General features: G+C 42.2%; 1 long non-coding RNA gene across 1 annotated transcript; it reads right to left on the bottom strand.

Moving 5' to 3' along the window:
* Positions 1 to 1,610: 1,610 nt before the first annotated feature.
* Positions 1,611 to 6,222, bottom strand: LOC131088633 (uncharacterized). The gene is made up of 3 exons (XR_009115134.1): positions 6,006 to 6,222; positions 3,074 to 3,413; positions 1,611 to 2,418 (listed from the first exon to the last, which is right to left on the bottom strand). It is a non-coding gene; the product is annotated as an uncharacterized LOC131088633 (long non-coding RNA).
* Positions 6,223 to 6,742: the final 520 nt, after the last annotated feature.

The following is a 6,742-nucleotide window of genomic DNA, read 5'->3' as shown; positions in this document are numbered from 1 at the left end:
AACCTTTGAAATAAATCGTGGCAGTGAACCTCAGCCCACACCCAGCTGACATCTGAACCACTGAAAAACTGCTCCAATTACAGCCCAGCTCGGCAGCCAGACAAGGCAGCTGTAAGAATGTATTAGCCTTTTGCTGTCACATCCAACCCATCTGAAGGGGAAGTCAGCAGCCCTTAAATCAGAAAAGGGAGGCAGCACTTCCAGCTCCCAGCCAGTCAGAGATGCAGATAAAACTTCAGCCTTAAAAACAAAAAGTTTGGTCTTACCTGCGGGCCACCTTTGCTGAAGAGCTCAAATTGCAATAATATTGTCGCCTAGAGGCAGTGACAGGGTTTGATGCTCTCAGTGCCAGCTCCAAAGATGGATGAGGAGGCATTACCAGTGCAAGGCAGGGCAGCCCCAGCCTGCTCCCCTCTCAGCCCATGCAGGCTGCCTGCCCACCCCAGCTCAGAGTTCATCCTTCTGCTGTTTGCCAGTCAAACAAAGACTCCCTTTGATTTCAAATTACTTACAGTTTTCAATTAGACTGAAGTGACTGGCTAGGAACAGATTTTATAAGCAATATCATGGCATTAATACACTGACTAAATAAAATAAATGCAAGAACCCATCTTAGTTTGGCTAAGAGAGAATCTGTCTGCAACAACATTTGCAAAGTACTTTATTTTTTCTCCTTTGGAACTGATGTACCCCTTCAGGAGCTGTAAGGTTCAGAAAGCCACACACCATCACAGTGCTGCTATTAGCGTTCCCCACACTGAGAACCCCAGTGATTATCACCCTTGTTAGATTGCCTCTGACCTCCAGCACGGGGCAGAGGATGGCAGTTTCTGGAGAACTCTGTGGCTGCTGTGTCACCCCAGCAGAAGATGCTGCTTCCTGCCTCAAACACACTGGTGTAAAGCAGAGGAACTCCTGTGTCTTCCCTCTTGCTGTGCCCCTCTACAGCTGGCTAAGAAAAAGGCATTGCAGGATGTTCTTGGGCATTTTCCTAGCCCTGACAGGAGCATCATGATGAGCTCCACTCAGCTCTTCACCAATCTCTCTTCAAGCACACCAAAAATGAGGTACACATATAGGTGCTGCAAAATCAGCCATGCTGCACCTAGTGATGACTCCAATCCAGCTGGGCAGTGCCCAAATCCTAACCCTTAAATTCCACTTCAAAGAAACCGGGATTCACATCAAAAAGCATGCACAAAAAGTACATTAAGTGAAAAGATCTGCACACCATTTTCCTTTGCTCAGCGCCGCAAATTACACCAGCCCCAGCAGTTTCTGGTCCAACTCTGCAACACTTAGTATTTGTACAAATAGATCTCTGTCACTTATCAGTCAAATAATTGCAGCGAATCTGTTAAAGCCCCAAAAGCCCAAGACTGCAGGAGCACAGAGAAAGCCAAAGCCACCACCACGCTCATCTTCATCTCATGTCTGCAAGCAGACCCAGAGTGCAGAGCTGGAAACGCCTCCCTGGGTGGGCTGATTCCCTTAACTCACTGATGATATAAATATCATTATCTGCAATTCAATCAAAAAGCAATCAAGAGCTGTTTATTAGTGTATTTTTAAAAGGCATTTAGAGCATAGGTTGGGCACTTATTGAATTTAACTAATAAATAAGATTACAGGAATCAAATAACTGCTCTTGGAAAAAAAGCACTTTCTGTGGCAAGGAGCGATTTACAATCATTACCAATTTGAAAAGGAATGAAAAGATAAAAGGAAAACATCAGTGGAAAAAGGAGCAGCAATTCATTTATTTTTACTTTTTAAAGAGGATTTGCTATGAGTGTGTAAACACCACACAGGATCCCAGGATGGCAGTATTTCTCACTGCAGATGTGTGCCACAGGACTGGTCTCCTCAGTCTCCAAAACTGCTTCTAATATTCTTCTTGTTTGGATTGTAACTTGACCCACACCTTCCATTCATGTTTTGTTCACATATACCTTTTATGCTGGATGACTTTACTTGTCTTCATCGCCTTGGCAAGTCAAAAGGGAAACATTTTTAAAAGCTGTGGCATTACTCAAGCTGTGAGGTGGGAAACTCAAGAGAAGCAGCATCTTAAAACATTCTGCACGGGGGCAAGGAAGACGTCAATAAGGAAATACGATAGGCTGTTTTTAACTTGCTGGAAGTGTGAGACAGCTGTTAATTTCCTGATCACTCATGTGGAAATGGTAAAAATAATTAAGAGCAAAGACTAATCACCAAATCAAAGCAAATATTAAATAAGCAAACTTGTTTTCTAACCCCAAATCCAGCGTGCAAATGAGAAGTGGCAGTCAAAAGTTTAGCCTTTAGATAATTAAAAAGTACATAAAAAGAAAAGAAAGATCCAGTTTATGGCTGCATCATGTTAGAATATCAGCAATGGGAGCTATGGGAACAGTTGGAGCGACGTGGTCAAGGCTGGAATAAAAAACATAGAATGACATTAAAGTCAGAAATAAATCGTATATGAAAATAGAAAGTGTACAAGGGAAAAGCAAATTCTGCCCTTTGCTCATATCCTATCCTGAGAAAATGTCACTGCTGTGATGACAGCGAGGGGTGTGTGGTCCTGGCTGGCCCCTGAAGGCTTGTGCTCCATTTCCTGTCCTCCCTCAGAGCCTGGTTGGTTTGAGGGCCAGCCAGGAGGGCATTAAAGCTACAGATTAGATGAATACACCACCCCTCCCTGGGGATGAGGTGTGCATCCCCGTGAGCAGCGGGACAGGCACAGCGCTGAGCCAGGGACGAGCACAGTGCCAGGGAGCTCCACCAGAGCCCATGCCCGCCCATGGCTGCTCCTGATTGCAAACGCTGGGCTGTGCCTCGGGGCCCGGGAGCCCCCATCCTCTCTGCCCAGGGCTGAGCCCACCCTGCCCGTGCAGGCAGCTCCAAAGGGCTCCCTCCCCTGAAGGGCACCAGCAGCTCCAGCACAGGGCCCCAGCCCACTCCTCTCTTCAGACCCCTTAAAAACAGATTTCTCAGCCACACAGAAGATGGGTATTTCTCCTCTATATTGTCCCAGAGACTGCAAGGGAGCATCTGACCAAAAAAGCAGAGAGAACTGGGATCTCACCTGTTTTTATAAATGGATGAGAGGAGCAAAGGACAGAGCCAGACTCTTCTCCATGGTGTCTAGTGAAAAAAGACAGGCAGTGTCCTTCAAATACAGCAATGTCCAAAATACAGCAAATATCATTTAAACATAAGAAACCTTTATGTAAGAGTGACTGATCACTGGAACAGGACACCTAAACAAGAGAACTCTCCTCATCCTTGGAGATATTACAAACCCACTGAACAGGATCCTGGGCAACCTGCTCCAGTTTACCCTCCCCTGAGCAGGGATGTTGGATGAGATGATCTCCAGAGACCTCTTCCAACATCAAATATTCTTCTACTTGAATGGAACTTCACTACAAGAAAATTAAAAAAAAAAAAAAGAAAAGCCCTCAAACTCTATCTTAGTGATAGAAAGACCAAAATGCAATTCACTAGACATCACTTTATTCAGGATATTTTTTTTTGGAACACGTTTTACTGCATGCTTGGGAAGTTCTCTGGAAAAGCAACAAAAGCTGTCTTTTCAAGCACATGATTAGAAAGCCAGATATTAACCCAAATGCTTCCTAATGGAAACCATTGTGTTCTAAGCAGATGAGACTGGGAAAAAAAGATTCTTCCAAACCTTGTGATGAAACTTTCCAAGTTTAGGTTTGCATCCACATTTTGGCATTTGAACCTAGTTTAATTACTGATTCCAAAGGACAGTTTTCTAAATATTCATCATTTGGCCACATCCCCACCATCTCTATGCTTTCCTTCTCTCTATCTCATAGATATCATCTCATATCTATCACAAAAGCTGTGAGAAACAGCTTCTGGTTAAAAACAGATAAAAAATTCTGATGGTTAATTAAGCACATAATGAAAGTTTTATGTAAAAGCCTCTTTTTGTATCCTATAAAATGAGGGGAAATTGGGTTTTTTATTATTTATATCCACAAATTCCTATTGCATTTTTCAGTCTATCCTAGAAGACCAGAGAATTCATGGATCCTGTTTTTCTGCAAAATACAGTGGGCTCTTTTTGTTAAAGCAGTCACTAAAAGCTGCTACTCTTTTACTTCAAACAAACAAAAAAAACCCCAAAACTAAACAAAAACACCAGCAAATAACCCCAGCCCATAACTATCTTAGACATAGAAACTTCTGTCAATAAGGTAATAGTTGTATTGCAGAGAGACTTGGCTAAGGAAAATAAGTCAAATTTTTTGCTTGACTTCAACCAGGTCCAAGGACCTCTTAACAAACTGAGAGCAATATTTCATTTCTCTCAGCCTCCTCTCACTTTGAGAAGCAGAGACTTTTCACTCATATCATCAGAGTGGCACAAACACTAGGGAGAACTACATGGGAAATAACAGAGCAAAGTTTTGAGTGATGTTACTACACAGAAAATTTTTATCTGGAAAACGAATAAGGAATTCCAGCAATGGCCCAAGTCCACTTCAATGAATTCCAAAAATATTTGTATAATTTTTAACACATTTTGAAGAGCAGCTACTACAAAGAAGATGATTGTACAGATGTGTTTGCAAAGAAAGGGGGTTATTTTGAAAGATTTTGCACTCTTTTAACAAGTAAGCCAAATATTTTTAAATGGTCCCATATTCAGACAGTCCCAGTGAGCTCCATAACTTCTCCCAGGATGAGGCAGCTAAAGACCTCAGACTCAGCTTCTCACGAACTCACTGCATGAGTTTTATTCTTTTGTTAAAGTCAGGGTGCAAGAATATCCTTAAATAACTGTGACATCTGTAGGAAATACAGAAAGATATATTTCCATGCACTAAAATGAAGCATTGGTAAATGGTTTAATGAATCAATTATATTTCAAAATGTCCTTCTGTTTTGTTTTCCATTTCCTTCCCTTGTAAACGGCGTGCCAACTCCAATACTTCACTCAATAAATGATTACTAAATGAGTAATCATTTATTGAGGGCAGTTACAGGCACGTTGGTCTCTATGACAGGCCATACATAATCACCATAGAAATATATAATTACACCTGTCAACCTCATCTCATGCAACTGATTCAATAACTAACAATGTCAGCAGCGGGCTAAGCTTCGAGGTCTCACTGTGTGAAAATACTCATACATGGCTAAACATCTTGGTATTTTAATTGCCTGTCATAGTGCCAAGGTTCCTATATTGTACCTATCTCCACAGCAACAGGCTGGAATGAGTCAAGCATATTTAATAATCGCAAAAAGGTGAATTTATCATCTTGCAGTTATTTTACAGCTCTCACAGACAGTGCAAGGTATTGTGAAGACATCTGTAGATGTAGTTGATTTGAGAGAACAAGCTTCTCTGGGTGGACTGTATGTGCACATTGTGAAATAGAACTCATCATAGAAATCTGAAAATTGTTTCTAATTACAGCCACTGGAGAGGTCAGCTCCTGCCTGGAAGTGTACACACGCCCAGTGTGACAGGACATTTAATCTCAACACACCAGGAGCGGCTGTGAAGAAACAGCTTCTCACAGGCTCCTAATCATGCCGTGTTTGTCCATCTAATATTGTGCATTACTGGCAGGCCGTGCTGTGCCCAGGGCTCACGCCCAGGCCAGCCCAGCAGCAGGAGCAGCACAGGGACACGACAAGGGCAACGTCCCTGCGGGCGAACCCTGGGCACAGCGGCACCCGGCTCCCCGGGGCACCAGGGCTGCCAGCACAGCCCCGAGCACGAGAGACAGAATGAACTCTGCAGGAAACAGATGCGAGGCAACGAAATATCTGGGCAGTTCTGGAGGCTTCCACACTCTAGGACTTTAAAATCAACAAATGTAAATTCTGTAAATTCTCTCTAGCACAGAAAAACCTTCACCTGTGTGAAATTTCTATGCAAAAAGTTAAGTTGCTTTCAAGCAATTTGTAAGCTCAAATATGAATGAACAAAAAGTAAACAACATCACTGAGGAAATACTTCTACTCACCAGCAAAGCCGCAGAACACAAGTGGGTGAGAATGCATAGATGTTTAATTGAAATGAAGTGACACATCTCTACAACCTTATTTACTCTGTAGACTTGTCAGGCTATATTCTTCCCCTCTGATGACTGGCCTTCAATTCTTCTGTGTTTTGGCTGAGTTCTTTCTTAAATATCACCATGACCTGGAACTCTTAAACATAAGAGAAAAGGTGCAACTCCAAAGTCACTACAGACAAAAGAAAAAGCAGTGGTAGCACTTACAAACAAATACTTTTCAGTCAAATGTTCAAGGACAGCATAACATGGCAGAAAGATCAACCCTGACTTATTCCTGCATGGTTTGATGTTGCATGATCACAGGAGGGGGATGGAGGGTAGATGTTAAAGCCTATGAATACAGAACACAGGAAAATAGGAAAATAGAATTCACTTTCCCTTCTTGCTTTAATCTAATGTAAATAAAACACCTCCAAATGGAAAACAGCTAAGTGGCAAACACCATTTTTAAAAAATGGGGTTATTATGGAACTCATCTCCAAAGACAAGATTTTATAAAAAAAAGGAGAAATTAAACCCTGTAAAGACTAGTAGAACGTCCTGTTTTCAAACTTAGGTCTGAAAAGGAGAATAAGCCTGGTAGTGCCAGGCAAAGGAGCCCTTCTGTTGAAAACTGGAGCAGCAGAGCATTTATTCATAGCAACGTTCAATGCCAGACTGAAGTAGGATTTCTGAAATGAATC

This window comes from Melospiza georgiana, chromosome 12, assembly GCF_028018845.1.
Source record: "Melospiza georgiana isolate bMelGeo1 chromosome 12, bMelGeo1.pri, whole genome shotgun sequence".
In the NCBI taxonomy this organism is placed as follows: domain Eukaryota; kingdom Metazoa; phylum Chordata; class Aves; order Passeriformes; family Passerellidae; genus Melospiza; species Melospiza georgiana.
Note: the sequence above shows the minus strand (reverse complement) of the source record. Positions and strands in the feature narration are given on the sequence as shown.